This window comes from Schistocerca gregaria, chromosome X, assembly GCF_023897955.1.
Source record: "Schistocerca gregaria isolate iqSchGreg1 chromosome X, iqSchGreg1.2, whole genome shotgun sequence".
Classification (NCBI taxonomy): Eukaryota; Metazoa; Arthropoda; class Insecta; order Orthoptera; family Acrididae; genus Schistocerca; species Schistocerca gregaria.
Genome location: NC_064931.1, coordinates 505,440,075 through 505,459,018, shown reverse-complemented (window position 1 = coordinate 505,459,018; position 18,944 = coordinate 505,440,075).

The following is an 18,944-nucleotide window of genomic DNA, read 5'->3' as shown; positions in this document are numbered from 1 at the left end:
TCCGTGATTTGAAGAGCACCAGGATGAGTTCACTGTACTCCTCCAGCCACCAAACACAATGGAGAATCTGTGGGACCACCTTGATTAGGCTGATCGCACCATGTATCGTCAACTGAGATTCTTAGCACAGCTGGCCAAGGCACTGGAGACAGCATGACTCCACACCCCTGTCAATACATTCCATAATCTCATCGACTCTCTTTCTGCATATCTTGCAGTTACCCACACTGCAAAGTGTGGTTATTCAGGCTTCTGACAGGTCCTCACCTTAATGTGACTGAACAGTGTATGTGGATGACTTTATCATTTTAGTTTATGAAAAGATGAAACTGAAAAAATTGAAATTAGCTTTAAGAAGCAAATTTGAAATGTAAGATTTGGTGGATTTGAAACTGTTCTTGAGAATTAAGATAGATAGCAGGGAGGATGGAATCGTTTTGAGTTGGAAAACTTATACTTTATTAAGATAATCAGTATTTTAGTGTCTCCCTTTTGGAAGTGGGACTATAAAAGATTAAAACACATAGATGTTAAGTATCAGTTTGTTAAAAACTTATGTCTCAAAAGGAAAATAGATGCCAAGTACAATCTGTCAGAAAATAAGTTAGCTGACATTTTTGCAAAATTCTTGTGCCTATAAAAAAATGTTGGGAATACATAACGTTGCAGACTAGCTTTATACAGAATTGAGGTGCGGTGAAGGAATAGCAGTTCTGTATCGCACACCTTGTGATCTCTTTGACATGTATTAATCTGTGATCTTTGACGTGTTCTACTCTGAGTGAATACTTTTTTATGTTGTTATGTGTTTCATATGTAGTGTGTTCTTGATATTTCTTCAGTGAATAAATCAGTTAAAATTAAATATACCCTACTTGCAGCCACACCCATCTCTCAAAAGTTGCCTAAACAATTCGTACTTAAAATCTCACAATTTACTATTCCCAAAGTATGTTTGGAAGACAGTGGAGTGCCATGTTGAAATATAAGCTTTATCTTCTACAAGACATGCCCACTGTCATGTAGTTCTTCATCGAGTCGATACAGACTACTTGTGTAGTATATGCCAGTTAAAATTTTGCTGTTTGCAGAGTAATCAATAAGTAGTCACTCTTTTGAATGCCACAAAAAGCTCACCTTTTTTTGTTAGGCAAATTCTATTTCGCCATTTATAAAGTAAATCAACTGGCATTTACACATTTGTTTAAATGGTGTTTCGTTTCTGGCATGAAGTCGTGCTTTTCGTATCTGATCAACAGTAGTAAATCTGGGTACAATAACAGTTTTATTCTTTTCAAAGCAGTTCCAATATAGAAGATTAACTGTTTTTCCTTTTCCCCTTGGTCAGTACTGAAGAAATATGGCACCCATATATCACATCCATGACATGAAGTATTCAAACATCAGTGTCAAGAATCATTTCACGTACTTCTTGAGATTTTGATTAGCGGTTACAGTTTTTGGATGTCTATCCTGTGGGTCATCTTCCAGAGAAGTACAGCCATTCTTGAATTAAGCTGCCTACTTCTCAAACATTGAAAGTAAAGTAGATTTCTTATAAGGTTTCAGTAATGTTTTATGAATTTATGTGGTGATAAATTGTGCAAACAAAATTCTAGACTTTCATCATGATGTAGTATACTTGTTAAGCAGTTTGAAAGGTATACACGATCTACAAAGGCAAAATTACTTCTCTAATGAAGTTCACATTGTGATATATTTATGAAAAAGATGTATCAATATAAAAAAACTAAATTACATGGTACCAATTCCATCTTTGGAACAGACTGAGAACTTGCTGTCTTATTCTCCTTTAGTAGCAACACATTAAAGATTTTCCACATTCAGTGTCATTATAAATGACAGTCCTGTTAACGGTGTTCACATTCATAGACATTGAATGCCATCTTGAGATCAGCTGTTGGTGTATCCTTCGTAATATCAAAATTAATTACTATCAAAAGGGTAATGCTCAAATGATATCTTTCTGGTAATTGGCAGGACAACCTAAGGAATCATTCAGTTGAACATCTTGGTCTCAAACTTTTGCTTTTAGCGCATGTTTTATAGGACTGCTAACTAACATAGATGCAATCATTAAGGGTAACGGTCTGATGATTAATGCAAAACTACTAAATTAGAATACTGTGGAAAAATCTCTTTGTTCTATAAAGTTACAATATGTGAGCTATAAACACAAATAGTTTGACTTGATGGATAAGTGGTGAAGTGCTCAACAATAAATACAAAGGCTGTCAGCCTGAGACTTTGATTTTAATCTAGCACTTATCAAGTCTTTCGTCTCTTGCAATGTTCGTTTATGTGAAAAATTTCGAGTTACACCATGGTTCAGAATCAGTGTTAAACTTTAGGTTCTTCTATAAATGGCTATGTAAGTCAATTCGAAGTTGGAGGAAGGCAAAGACATACTGTCTCCAACAGGAACATGCCTTGTAAAGCACTGTGATATTCAAACCAACGTTCAAATTGATGACAGTTTTACTTATTATTTGCCATGGACATTAACATGAAAGAACTACAGATGTTACCAGATAAGGAACTTCATCTATGACATATGTTCACTAGCTTTTTCAAACAAATATACTGTAGTGGTTGGCATTAAGATATCGCTTTTATTTAGATATTATTCCAGAAAATGCAACAAGATCGGAAGGTAGCGTTGCAGTCGTATTTATGTTTACGTTTTGGCGCAATTAGCTTCAGGCGTCCCTTTTAATTGTTCTATGTTCCTTCCAGCAATTTAAGTAGAGCAAGTCAATTAATTATTAATGTTATATTTCCATAAAGTAGCGAAAAATTTAAGTTGTTTAATTTAGAAACTTTTGTACTAGTGGTTTGTTTACATACAGTTTGAGTACATTAAAGATATATGATACATTCTATTGTGAATAAATTTATTAACAGATACTGCAATTAAATGACTGCTGATTATTGTTGCAAAAGGTCAATATTTAACATCTTGTGTTATATCATACATCTGAAAGGCTAACTTTGTAGGCTAATTTTTGTTGATCACAAACAAGGAAAATTTGTGTAGTGTTAAATGTGTCAAGTGAATTAATTCTATTTTGAAGTGTGTAATCTGTGTTGCGAAGTGTGATAAGTGTGGATGCTGCAATAGGATAGTCGACAAGGGAGTGGTATGAGTAGTCTGTAGACTGGAATTTCACTTGCATGGCTGTAATGTGAAACTGTCGGGAGAACCCAACAAGGCCCTCCTATGGAGCTGTAGGCTCTGCATAAAAGACAAGAGAATCGCTGAAAAGGAGGCAAAGGTTTGTGCTGTTCAGACTGAATTAGAACAGGCCAAATTTGTACAAGGTTAGTTGAAGGGAGAAAAAGATCATGGTAACTGGGTCAAGGTAACAACCACTGGGCGAAAGAGGAACAGCTTTTCAACTTCTTCATCTTTATTTGAGCTTACAGTATCGATTAAACTTGACCTGTTACCTGAAATAGGAGTGGGAGTGACTCATTCATCTGTAGGTCACAGAGGGGAGGAGCACTCATCTAGCAGAAAAACTAACTGTAGGTAGGAACCAAAAGAGAGTGGGAAGAGAGTGTTACTGCTACTCAGGAGCCACAGGAGGAACGTAGGTCAGATGATACAGGACAGATCAGGTATACAGTGCAAAGTCACAAGTATTGTGAAGCCAAGTACTAGCCTTAAATAGCTCATAGAGAACATAGGGAATTAATGCAAAGATTTTGGCACAGAAGATCAGGTTATTGTAGCATGTGGAGGGGGAACAGCCTGTCTAAGTACAGAAATTATAGAATTAGGACTGACCTAGATGAAATATGAGTAGCAACTGCACACAAGAATGTGAGTTTTGTGGAGGACCTACAGTGCCATAAGCAGTCCTGAGATAACATTGCTGCCAGCCAGAGTGGCCGTGTGGTTCTAGGCACTACAGCCTGGAACCGTGAGACCGTTATGGTCGTGGGTTCGAATCCTGCCTCGGGCATGGATGTGTGTGCTGTCCTTAGGTTAGTTAGGTTTAAGTAATTCTAAGTTCTAGGGGACTGATGACCTCAGAAGTTGAGTCCCATAGTGCTCAGAGCCATTTGAACCATTTGATAACACTGTTATGAGAAGTGTGAATAGTGAGTTGAATGGGCTGCTGCTAACTGAAATGCAATATCCTAAGACTGCAGTGTTGCTACAATTGGGACGTGTGAAATACTAGTTATATCCTTCACCCAAATAGGAGAGGGGATGATAGATTGGCTGGGCATCTTGCAGAAAATGTACAGCTGGCCACCACCACCCAAAGCAAGCTCCCTGTGCTTACTGGTGTCAGAATAGTAAGGTCATCTTATTTCATCAAAAATATTAAAGGACTGAGCAATAAGGTAGAAGAGCTTCGTGTATGTTTGGACAGTTTGGAGGCCGCTGAAAACATAGAAATCTTGTGTCTATCTGGGCACCAAAAAACCACAAGGTTAGATAAGTTACATATAAAGGAGTACACTACAGCAGCTTACTAATGCACAACTAACATGCGAAAACAAGCAGTGGTTACATATATTATGACAGAACAGAAGTCAAAAAACATTTAGACAAGTATAATTTGTAGAGAGTAGCACATGAAAGTATGTGCTTGTGCATTAATACTGAAAACAGCTCACTTTTAATTCTAAACATATAGAAATCTCCACTGGGAAAATTTGAACTGTTTGTCAGGAATCTGTATTCGTGACTGTGCTATCTGTAAGACAGCAGCAAACAGTTAATAGTCTATGCTAACTTCAATGTACATTTTCTAAATGATTCTGATAGGACAAATGATCTGGAAACCTTTTTTGGATCTTACAATTTTATCTCAGAATTAACTTTCCTATGCAGCTGGATAAAGACAGTAGAACACTTACTAATAATATTTTTCTTTCATGAAGCTCAAAGCAAAAAAAAATTGTTTACCCAGTAATGAATCCTCTCTCTGCCCATGATTCACAGTTAGTTAGGATAGATCACATAGTATCTTACACTATGGATACTCCTATGTCGAAATCAGTTAGAATAATTAATGACTCCAGGACAAATGTTCATAAGAGTAGTTTAGAAGAAATAACTAGTTTGAAATTTATAATCAATCAAATACTGAGTTAAAAATTCAGTGATAAATTCATGTCATCATCTGAAAACAGGGTTCTGCAAAAGCTAATCAGAAAGGACATTAAACAGCCATGTAGAAAACCATGGTCACTAGAGGAATTAAATTATCTTGTAAAAGGAAAGGGACATGTATCTGTTGGAAAGAACAAGTAGAGATTCTGGAGTTGTTGCACACAACAAAAACTACTCTAAAGTACTATGAACAATTATTAAAAAATCTAGGAACATGCACAAATATCAGAAATCAGTAATTCAGTCATGAAGCTTAAAGGCACAGGGAATGTAGTGAAATGACAGACGGAGCAATTAGCTACAGAGTAGGATAACATAACTATTGAGCTGAAAGAAAAGATTATAAATGATGCATCACGGTAGCAAATATGTTTAAAAATCATTTCCTAAACATAGAATTAAGTATTGGAAGAAACAGTTTATAGAAAAATCGCAGTAGAATATTGAAAAAAGCAACTCCCATAAAATTAAATCATATGAATGTATCACCAACTTCCTTCTGAAATCGGGAAAATTCTATATTCCCTCAAAAATTGTAACTCATCTGATTTTGATGGTGTTTCCAATAGATTACGAAAGATTTGTTCTCATATAATAAATACTGTCTTGTTTGAAATATGTGACACACGACTAACTCAAGGTATTTTTCCAGAGAGCCTCAAATGTGCCACAGTCAGACCCCTCCATAAGAAGAGTGATAGGAGAGATGTCAATAACTACTGATCTTTTGCACTGTTGCCATCATTTTTCCGAAATTTTTAGATGGTTATGTATTCTAGAATAATATCTCACCTGAGCGACATTAATAGCCTCAGCAAACCACAGTTTGGATTTCAGGAGAGTTTCTGTACTGAGAATGCCATTTACATGGTCACTCACAAGATTTTACAACCATTAAATAATAACTTGGATAAATGTGTGTTACACACTGTGCTGTCTCACAATACATTTATTCACTACCAATTTCGATCATGACCCATCTTCACAGTGGAAAAATATCTATTGTGACAACTTCATATGTCATACATGGTATTTAATCAGAAAAGTGTATGCCATTGCTGACTTGAAAACATTAAAATGATATGTAACGTCGTCATACTGACTTTAGCAAACAGAAAACATAGAAAGAATGTAACAGCAGTAAGTGCTTCTCATCACTGCTCAGTGTCTGTTACAATGAGGCTTTAACGTCAGTATCTAGTTTTGGAAAGTACACTGTTATACAAATTGCTCATTTCTTACAAACCTAATAAAATATGCCCCACTGAATCAGCATATCATGCTAATATCTTTGTATCTATATAATCTGTAAATAGTTATAATAATCATTAACTTTATCTCTGTATTGCCCTGTACAGTCTGGCACAGTAAATCAACATACCACACTGGTAGCTTCATAAAATATTACAATTTATAAATGTTGTATACGTCCATCTCAAAACTCCAAATCATCTGTTGCACGTTCTTCAGATTCCTACACTGTATACGATGTTTCACTTTTTACACACTTCATTACTATGCATTCAGAGGGAATGAGTGGGAAATTTTAGGGAGATTCTTAAAATGTGTGAAACCAAGATGTTTTTAGCTGTTTCATACCTCTGCTAGTCTGCCATGTGGCTAGTCAGTTGCAAGTCTATTTCTAGTGCTATGAAGGTGTATTGACATTCTAAGGTAAAAATTATTCTTGTTTTCTTTGGTATATACTAGGCAACTATAAACATGTAAACAAGATACTGTCATAATACTCATTTCCTTGAAGTACTGTCTACATGATTCTATTGGCGTTAGTCCTGCAGTACATCTGATGGCCTCTTCTAGACACTTAAATAGTCTTAGATCCAAGTGAGTTACCTCATAGCAAAATTCCATGTGTCAGAGGGGAACTGAAAACAGCAAGATATGTGTACAGCAGCAGAGTTTCACTTATATACTCTCTCAGCTTATACATCTGATAAATAACATAGATGAGTCTGGAGCTAAATTATCTATATGTGTATCCCAGCTTAGACTTTGATGAATATGGAATCCAAGAAGTTTCAGATTTATTTTCCTTTTTGGGCATTCAGATTAAATACAGTGTTTTCTGTTTTCCAGTTATTTATATATACTGCATTAGCCTGAAACCAGGAGGTACACCTATCTATTGCTATTGCTACAGGCAGTTGTAACTGATTCATGTTGATGTTCTGAGCAATTGATGTGGTGTTGTCTGCATATACAGGGTGTTACAAAAAGGTACGGCCAAACTTTCAGGAAACATTCCTCACACACAAAGAAAGAAAATGTGTTATGTGGACATGTGTCCGGAAACGCTTACTTTCCATGTTAGAGCTTATTTTATTACTTCTCTTCAAATCACATTAATCATGGAATGGAAACACACAGCAACAGAACGTACCAGCGTGACTTCAAACACTTTGTTACAGGAAATGTTCAAAATGTCCTCTGCTAGCGAGGATACATGTATCCACCCTCCGTCGCATGGAATCCCTGATGCGCTGATGCACCCCTGGAGAATGGCGTATTGTATCACAGCCGTCCACAATACGAGCACTAGGAGTCTCTACATTTGGTACCAGGGTTGTGTAGACAAGAGCTTTCAGATGCCCCCATAAATGAAAGTCAAGAGGTTTGAGGTCAGGACAGCTTGGAGGCCATGGAATTGATCCGCCTCTATCAATCCATCCGTCACCGAATCTGTTGTTGAGAAGCGTACGAACACTCCGACTGAAATGTACAGGAGCTCCACCGTGCATGAACCACATGTTGTGTCGTACTTGTAAAGGCACATGTTCTAGCAGCACAGGTAGAGTATCCCGTATGAAATCATGATAACGTGCTCAATTGCACGTAGGTGGAAGAACATACTGACGACACTAAAATGAGCTCTAACGTGGAAATTAAGCGTTTCCAGACACATGTCCACATAACATCTTTTCTTTATTTGTGTGTGAGGAATGTTTCCTGAAAGTTTGGCCGTACCTTTTTGTAACACCCTGTATAGTACAGCATCACAGGACAATGTGGAAAGCAGATCATTTATACAGGGTGAGTCACATGTTTTATGTACTGAATGGCTACACATATCGGAACGTGAGTTTTGGCAAATATTAGAGCATTGAGGGCCAACTATTCTTTGTTTGGTTAATGTTTTTAACACTGGTATCAACTGAGATATTGAAGTAAGTAGTTTTTTAAATGAAACTGTATACTTTTTGTAACTGTATTCGATAGCTCTTGTACAGTGATAAATCATTCGTTAATGTTGACGTTCAAACCTGTTGTAAAAAAATTCGAGAGATGACATAGAATGTGAGAGCACGATGGCTGGAAACAGTGTTTGTGGTGCAAACTCTGCCAAGCAAGCGTCTCCGAACAGGTTGCATAGTTATACATCGTAAGACAGGCCTATGCTACTTGAATAAAGCTTTATTTTCCCTTGAATCAACTTACGACCTACACACATGTTCACCTACAAATGATGTGTACAAAAAAAGGACATAGGCTAGAATATAATGTATCACAAAGGGCTTAGGAAAACTATATCACATTTGCATATCTTCCCACATTTATGTGAACTGAACAGAGTAATCAACTGTTAATTCTCCGAAAATAAAGAGGTCTTATACGCTGCGAAAAGCAACTGCTGTATTAAATATCTACATGTCAAAAGGAAGATTTGATCTGTATTTCCCCTTTACATTGTTGTGTTCTTCGTAGAGGTAAAATACACTCTGTCAGACAGCTGTCTCTACCTACACTGCTCTAAATTATATCGTATGGCAGTCATTCATTGGACTAAACATTTTATTTAAAATATTTTGGTGACCACCAGTACACAGCCAAATACATATGCTTGTTAACGAAGTCTCATTCCTTACTGAGAGTAAGCGCGTAGTGACAGAGTTACCAAATAGGTGAAATACACACTGTCGACTTATTTAACATTGCAATGCGATTTCGTTCACACATGAATGAAATAAGCAGTTTACTAACAATGATTTGGTAACAACCTAAATCGTGTAAGATAAATTTTATCTTCCAAAAAAACACTATCCATTATTTAATCATCTGTTCAAACTGTTGACCATGGCTGAAAGTCACATTTGCAGTCGGCATTCGCAAGATTGATGAACAGATATAATTACAGTGGATGATATGGTACAGCATCCACTGGCGATTCGACAACACACATCATCTGGCGCAGTTAGGGCTTTGTCATACACTGCATCTTTGAGTACTGCCCAAAGGAAGAAATTAAGAGGAGTCAAATTGAGGAATGCGCAGCTCATTTGACAACAGAATTTCGTCCTGTCCAACGTCCAGTTCTTATTCTGTATTAGTGTTGCAACACAGGAGGAGTGAACTGGACAACCGTCGTGCTGTAGCCACATACATTGTCGAATATCCAGTGGTACATCTTCTAGAAGCAGCAGCAGGATATTCGTCAGAAAGTGTGCATGTGAATGTCCATTTAGAACCCCTGTAATGAAATAAGGTCCCACAATGTAATTTCCTATGACGCCGCATCAAATGTTTATACTCCACGGATGTTGATGCTGCACCTCACGAAGTCAGTGTGGAGTTTCAGCTGCTCAATAGTGTATGCTATGAAAATTTACATTAGTGTGGTTAGTAAACGTTGCTTCATCGGTAAAGAGCACACGTTGGGAAAACCTAGGGTCGTCTCTCAGGTGCTGAAGGGCGAACTGACAAAATACTCTATGATGTTCGAAATCGCAGTTATCGAGTGTCTGATGTAGTGACAGATTATAGGGATATAAATTCTGTCAATGCAGGACGCGAATGACACTCGTCTGGCTGATTCCAAATTCGTTGGCAATATGTGTTATACCACTGTGCGGATTCATTAGCGCCGTAGCTAGAACAATTTCTTCGTGTTCTCTGTCAGTTGCCGTCTTCTTTCATGCGTCCTTTTTGGCTTCTAGCAACCTTTCCGCACTAGTGTCTTAACAACTCGTGCTATTGCCTGGTGCATCATACATTGGCGATACAGATAGATAGCCCTATACCGCTGTACTGTTTTACGGCATTTTTTCACATTCTCCATAAGAAAGTGGTATATCCAACTTATCCTCGTTGGTAGACAGACGCAACAAAAGTTGAAACAGAAATGAGCGACCTGCAGTGCAGACAATTAAACAGGCAATGTGTTAACATTCTGACACAGCTAAGCACAAGACGTCTGTTTGATAGCTAATGCCTATTCTGGCCACTGTGCTCTACGATTCCAGGACATTTCTCGAACTGTTTATGACGTCGATATTAACAAACGCTGTATCACTGTAATTCTCTTCTCAAAAGCTATCGAATGCAGCTATAACAAGCATAAAGTTCAATTTGAAAAAACGTACTTGCTTCTTAGTTGATACCAATACTAAAAACATTAACCAAACAAAAAATACGTGTCCCTCGACGCTCTAACATTTGCCGAAAACCGCGTTTCGGTATGTGTAACCATACACGAAATAAGAGGGTTTTTACATCTTACGTGACTCACTCTGTAATGAACAGAAACTGCCCAAAACGGAGCCCTGTGGCATTCCTTCTTTAAAAGGTAAGGGATCTGACTTTTAGTTATTCACACAAATTAACTATTTTCTACTACTTAGTTATCACTGCAGTGGGAAAGGGGCTTTCTCTCCTATTCTGTAGTACTGTAACTTCTCTATTAAAATAGTGTGTGGTACTGTATGAAAGGCTTTCCTTAAATCCAGTAGTGTCACACAACTTATTGACTTACTCTCCGCAGTCACATACTTTTGTTATGATCCTGTGAACTGCTTTCACAGTAGAGGGGTAAATCAAAAGCCATGCTGTGCAGGACAATTAGGTTATTATATTCAAAATATTAGTTCATCTGCTGGTGTATACAGTACTCTATTATTTTAGAAATAATTGTGACTAGTGAAATGGGTCATTAATTTAATGCAATATTGTTCTACCTTTCTTATGGACCACCGCAGTCTGGAACTACGCGACCGCTGCGGTCGCAGCTTCGAATCCTGCCTCGAGTATGGATGTTTGTGATGTCCTTAGGTTAGTTAGGTTTAAGTAGTTCTAACTTCTAGGGGACTGATGATCTCAGAAGTTAAGTCTCATAGTGCTTAGAGCCATTTGAACCATTTTTCTTATGGGGCAGCTTGATTATGGTTTTTTAGGTAGTCTAGGTACATCCACGTTAATATTTTCTATATTATTTATGCTGAGAGCGTTTCTTATTTGTTTAGTAAAAAGATTGGAAAATCTATAGTAATCTCCTGTTCAAGAATTACTGAGTTTAGCTATTCCTTCACAGAAAGTTACATGACTCAAAACATTTAGATGCTTTATTGGGTAATGGTTGTAGCAGTGCTTTTGATTTGCTCATGTCTTCATCGACGTTGGTTTCTGATATAGGATTGACAAAGTATTTATTTAGTGTATCAGAACTTGATATACTGTAATCTTTCTTTTTACAATTTTTATCAGTTTTGAAGAGTTAAGTATGTATCCGTCATCGACCTTGCATTTTACTGCCTTGATTGGAGATCTGTGATACTTTTTTATGATCTTGTATTTATCTCTGCCTGCTTTACTGTGTTACGATCTGTCATGGTACAGGAGCATCAGGATTTTTAAATTATTTAGTTGTGGTGTGTACCAGTGTTTTGAACTTCTTGGTTTGGAATGTGGGTTATGCTTGTGATGTTTCTTATAATACCTGGGTCATATTTCTTCAAAGAATTCAGTTACCACTTGTAACATTTTTTGTTGACTCAGTAGCATTCATATCATGTGTAAGTAGTTGATTCCAGTCTACTAATGTTAATCTAGACTTTAGTTTGTTTAGCTTCTTTTCATTTATGGGTCTGATTATTATTTCCTGACAAGTATATGTTTCATGATACAGAGGAATTCAAAGTCATTGTCCTTCATGACCAGAAGTACCTAGTTTGATTGTGTTAAACTGACATCCATTCATTTGGACATTATAGATAATGTTATCCAAACATCTATTCAGTCTGGCAGGCTTAATTTAGTGACCTTAATGTATCAAGCAAATTGCTTCCAATTATACTTCTAAACCTACTGTCTATATTAATGACACTCAGTATTCAAACACTTCAATGTTTATACTGGAGAACCAAGACTACAGGGTTCTGAAGAATCTCTATTAACAAAATCTGCACTGCAATTGGGAGGACAGTATACAGACATAACTCAACTGAAGAACCGAAGAAACTGGTACACCTGCCTAATATCGTGTAGAACCTTCACGAGCATGCAGAAGTGCGACAACATGACCTAGCATGGACTCGACTAATGTCTGAAGTAGTACAAAAGAGAACTGATACCACGAATTCTGCAGGGCTGTCCATAAATCCGTAAGAGTACCATGGGGTGGAGATCGCTTCTAAACAGTACATTGCAAGTCATTGCAGATATACTCAATAATGTTCATTTCTGGGGAGTCTGATTGCCAGCAGAAGTGTTTAAACTCATAAGAGTGTTCCTGGAGCCCCTCTGTAGCAATTCTGGACGTGTGGAGTGTCGCATTGTCCTGCTGGATTGCTCAAGTCCATCTGAATGCACAATGGACATGAATGGATGCAGATGATCAGACAGGATTCTTATGTACATGTTACCTGTCAGAGTCACGTCTAGACATATCAAGGATCCCACATCATTCCAACTGCACATGTCCCACAACATTACAGAGCCTCCAGCTTGAACAGTCTCCTGCTGACACGCAGGGTCCACTGATTCATGAGGTTATCTCCATGCCCATACACATCTATCCATTCGATACAATTTGAAACGAGACTCATACGACCAGGCAACATGTTTCCAGTCATCAACAGTCCAAAGTCAGTGCTGAGAGGCCCAGGCGAGGCGTAAAGCTTTGTGTTGTGCAGTCCTCAAGGGTAAATGAGTGAGCTTTTGGCTGAAAAAGCCCATATCGATGATGTTTCATTGAATGGTTCACACACTGCTGACACTTGTTGATGGCCCAGTATTGAAATCTGCAGCAATTTGTACTCCTGTCACGTTGAACGATTATCTTCAGTCGTCTTTGGTCCTGTTCTTGTAGGATCTTTTTCCGGCCGCAGCGACGTCAGAGATTTGATGTTTTACCAGGCTCCTGATATTCACGGTACACTCAAGAAATTGTCGTGTGGGAAAATGCCCACTGCATCGCTACCTCAGAGATGCTGTGTCCCATCTCTCGAGGGCCGACTATAGCATTACATTCAAACTCACTTAAATCTTTATGACCTGCCATTGTAGGAGCAGTAACCGATCTAATAACTGTGTCAGTATCTTGTTGCCTTATGTAGGCGTTACTGGCAGCAGCGCCACATTCTGCCTGTTTACATATCTCTGTATCTGAATACACATGCCTATACCAGTTTCTGTGGCCCTTTAGTGTATAATTTACAGTCTTGGCAACAGTACTGCAAAACTTCAATGTTAGATTCCATACAAAGTACTGTTACATAATTCATAATTTGCATTGTTACATAATTTATAATTTAGTTTCAGTGTTTCATTAATGTAGATAGACACACCACCACATTTCGTATTTGTTCTGCAGTTATATATATCTAATTGATTGCCATTTGTACACTTAAATCTAATTCTGTATGTGGTAACAAGTGCTCATACTACAGTTTAACTTTTCCAGCAGGTATTGGAGTTCCAGATGTCTACTTTTTAAGGACTGTACATTTACATGAAGGAAGACTAGGTTTTTTCCTTTGCAAGCCGTTGTTAATAAGTCTACTTCAGAATCATCAGGATTTGCTATTCTACTTGCCAGTTCTAGTTGTTCTACATTATTTTATTTTAACACAGAGGAATGCATAGTTGCAGATGGCACCTCTTCATTTATTGCAGTTGTTACTGATGGCACACTGCTGTAATGTTTCTTGTCTCTGAAAAACAACCATGATTTCTTTCTATTCTGAATATGTTACAGAGGCCTTTTATTTCCTTCACTAATCTTAATTTCCATTTGTGTTCGTGTGAAGTCCATGCTGTGATCTTTATGTAGTTTCTGTTAACACTGAATTGTGAACTCTATTGCCCTATTAACACAAGACCACTCTGGGAGATCGCACCATGATTGTACCTTAGTTGTGGCAACATTGGTGTGGTGCAATTGCAGCAATCATTTCTTCTAACTTTGTAGTCCTGATCTGCCTTCATTTTTGTATGCGTCATTAACGCCTCCTAAATCATAGTAAAGTTGCCTTTGTTCACTTTGTTTCTTTCTAAGGTTAAATTTTCTACCACAGAATTACTGTAGCATCAGGTTTGACCTTATGAAAAACAGAATTATTTGAGCTCACATTTTCACGTGGTGAAACAGAGTCTTTTTCCATGGCTATCAACATAAATTACGAGGTTTTTTGTTTTCCTTGTCATTTGAACATTATAGTTAACAGCTTTATTGGACGCTTTGATGTGTATTGCTTTGTCTGTGCTAGCACATTTTTGCCACCTAAATCTTGGGGTGGATAAATAGATAAGACAAGTGAAGGAACGAACTTATTTGTTCTGAATGCTTGTGCATTTTCTTCGATAAACTGTGATGAGTGAACAGTTCTATCTTCACTGTCTTGAGAATAACTGGTAAAAGAAATTCTTACACGTCTGCTGTTGTCGTTCATGCTAACTCAAAATGACTCAGCTCTCTCTGCAGACGATCTGTAGAACTCATCTGCTGTTTCTTCGTTGCTAGTTATCAGAATTCATCAAAATTGGATTTGCACTCGCTGTATTTCCAGTCCAGTATCAGTTTTTTGCCCTCTCTCACTGGAATGTCCACTTTACTACATCGAAAATTAATATTTTTATTGGATTGGTTACAAGTAATACCAGTTATCACTGATGAATTTCTCACACAGTCCTTCTTCTACAGATGGAAAAATGCGTGGGCACTGTACTGCATCGTTTTATACACTTATTTTGTTTTTAAGTTCTCACCCCGTTTTTGCTGTAGCAGTGTTTCTATTTACGTTTCAGCCTCGTAATCCCATTCAGTAGCACAATGCTGACCTCATCTGCACAATCTTCATTCCTAAATTTTAAGCCTAATTCGTAGTCGTGGCATTTATTGCACATCCGGATCTTTCGTTCTGTTTTTTCATTAACACAGCTATAGCTGCCTATCGTCTTTCATTTTACTCACATGATACCTTTCGTTGCACTTTTTTCGCATGAACAGATGTTTGTACTCATTTTTCCCGAGTAGCCATGAGACGCTGTGGTTGCTTCACTTGAGAATTCACTTACATGCTTTTCCGTTTTCGCGTTTGTTATTTCCACCACTTTTGTTATTATATGACACGAATTACACTCTGTTTTACTGAATAAATATAATACTTTGCGTTTCAGACAATTTTCTCCAGAATTATTAACAGTATTTGCAGTACGTCTAAACTCACAAGTTACACTCAGTGCCATCTCAGAAGTCTTCTCATTCCACATCATTACTGTTTACTGTACAAATTATCTGTAGAGCACGAAACTAATTAAACTAAAGATGTGGGTATTAGCAAATCATTAATTCAGAAAGGATTAGAATGTATTTACAATAACATGGAAACTTCATCCTATTATCCCATTCTTAGTTTCTGTTTTTCCACAACACAAAGACTTTAAAACACACAAACTTCTAATATTTTTGTTGCGCTTCCACCATTTATTTATTCGTAACAGCGATGAAGAATTACTGTAATAGCTACAGGTGCAAAGAGAAATAAACAAAAGGAGAAAAAGTTTGGTGTTGTATGAATACTTTGACGTACCGCTACCATACTGTGCTGTCCTGGTTGCATTTTGAATAAATGTTTTAAATCTATTATTATTTACTCGAAATATGTATTTTGTCGAGCAAAGTCTTTGCTTCAAGTTATTGTCCTTATCATTTCATCATCATGAATAAAATATTAGGACATAAGGTGCCATCAAACTCCTTCATATGTGTCACTGTCCACTTCCCTTCATGCTGTTACACGATCTACGTCTCAACATATGACACTGAGGAGCTAAAATAAATGTTATGGGGGAAACTGTATTGCAACTTTATGCAATCTTCATTATGTTTCGGAGGGGGGGGGGGGGGGGGAGGAGGTGGAGTGGGAACAGCGGCGAGAAAAGAGTGAAATTCGTCAAATATATTTTTTTATATTTGGGATACATTTAGCTCAGTAGTATATTTAACCACTGATCGGCCTTTTTTCAGTTCTACTTAGTCTGTAATGTAGTGGGAGCATGTACATTAAATATGCAACATAAATAGGTCAGAATGTTAATAGCAAGCAAAATTGTGCTCTAACCTGCAGGACTGAGGAAAACAAATATACAACAACCGGAGCAAAAACGATGAAGATGGAGATCGTATAATCGCAAATGTGCGCAAATTTTGTACTTTTTGGAACACTTTCAAAGGCATCCGTTTGCTATTAAGCCGTTTTGCACTGCTATCACAGCAAAAAATTACGACAACATAATCGGCAATTCGATAAAGTTCCGTGTAAAGCGTAAAGATAATAATGGCTGTCCCAGATATCAAAAAATGAGTGCACCTGGGCTTTGAAACTGCCCCTTCATTTTCGCCATCCGAGGTGGCCAAGCGGTTCTAGGCGCTACAGTCTGGAACTGCCTCGAGCATGGATATGTGTGATGTTCTTAGGTTAGTAACATTCAAGTAGTTCTTAGTTCTAGGGGACTGATAACCTCAGACGTTAAGTCCCATAGTGCTCAGAGCCATTTGAACTTCTTCATTTTCCTCTTCAGAGATAAAGGGTCTGATTTATTCCATGTACCAAATGCAAATTGAGTCTGTACCAAATCCACCACACCTACAAAGAGACTGTGTACTAGTGAGGTAATGACATTCTAAAATCTTTAACGACAAAACCTATAATGCTCGAACAGTCCATGGGTGTATGTAGCTGCCACCAGCTTGTGCAGAGGTATGGGGTGCTAAAAACACTGGTGCACAGTTCGTCACCATCTCTGACACAGAGAATGTGCCCCTAGAGCTGGAACATCTCAAAACTGTATTCCGGAAAACCAGGTACTCGGAATGGCAGATCAGACGCGCTCTCCACCCCAGTTCTACAGTACATTGTGTGGAGACGGAGAAGTCACGGAGAGAGAGATACCTACTGCCTCTATACTGTATACTGGCGCACTATCGGGGAAAACAGGACGAATATTGAGCAAACACCGAGTGGGAACTGTCTTTTGCCCACGGACATTAATGACAAGTGTCAAAGACGATCTCGGTTTGCGGAAGGCCGGCATATACCAGATTCTGCGTCAATGTGGGAGGATTTATATTGGACAGACAGTGTGCACCATCTAAGATCGTTGCTGAGAACATCAGAGGCACCCTCGACTTGGGTACCCCAACAAGTTGGCGCTTGCAGAGCACTGTTTGTCCGAAAATCACGAAATCGACTACCAAAATACCAGGATCTAGGCCCAGACATCTAAACACTGGGACAGCGTCGTTAGAGAAACTGTCGAAATTAGTACCAGGGACTGATTCATCAACCGAGATTGCGGCTACAACCTCAGCAGCTCATGGGAACCAGCATTGACTCTAACTAAAAAGACGCTCAGCAAAGGAAACGAACGGGCGACTAGGGCGGACGAGGCAATTACACCGACGCCACCACAGACGCCGACGCCAGCGTCTCAGCTACCGCTGACGCACGTGCGCGGACCGCGGAGAGAACGCCTCGCGAGGGGAGGGGATTTAAGACGGCTGCCCGCCCTCAGGAGCACAGTTCGTCAGCGCACCTGAAGATGGCGACATGTCTGATCGCTGAAATATTGTGCCCGTTGGACACTATGGACCGGCAGTAAACGCGTGGACTGTTCGAGCAAGAAATACGCCGGGAGAAACTGAAGAATCAAAACCTGCGATGTTCCGAGATCACGTGACCACGGTGGCTATTTATGTTAACACAATATCTGTTCTGCGTATCCGAATGTTCACTGCAGAGCTATTTGAACTCAATGGCATCACCAAAGCTAGCAGTTTGCAGTAGCAATATGGCGGCGAGCGCAAAGGACGTGTAAACAGTGTTTATTTGCTGATGAAACCCTTGTATGAAGTGGGAACAGACTGATCCACAACTAGGTTGCCTTCACAGTTTTCACATATTAGTCAATACATACGTCGTATTTGGCTGTAATTTTTCACACAGGAGAAGGACCATACAAGGAAAGGAACATGTCTCAATGTAAACATAACTAGAAATGTCTCACCTTTTTTTGCTTTTGTATTTTATGTAAGTCTAAATACTTACATTAGAGTTTATCTTATCCGAAATTCCTGAAGTTTTCAAACAGTTTATGTATTTTTTAAGTGCTTTAACAATATAATATTAACAGGTGTAGCTTAAAAATGTGCTTTTAACCAGCTTTGATCAACTTTGGCTTTTCTTCTAATAGTATGCTCTTCATGAAAGTGGTCTTATAAGTAGAAAGTGCTATTTGTTATTGATAACAAGTGTCTTTATTCATTTCAGTGGTCTGCAGTCTGCCTTATAACTTGATGTGCTTCTCATAACACGATTCTATATTGTGTGTATTAAACTCAACTAGTACACGAATATTTGCCCAAATACAGGACTCCAAATTTGTCATGATATCAAAGAGCTGGCACTTACAATGATAAAAGCAGAAAGTCTCTTCATTATACATCTGTTTCGCTCAACCTTTTCATTATGTTTCAAAGCTTCCATACATGTCGTTTCTGAAA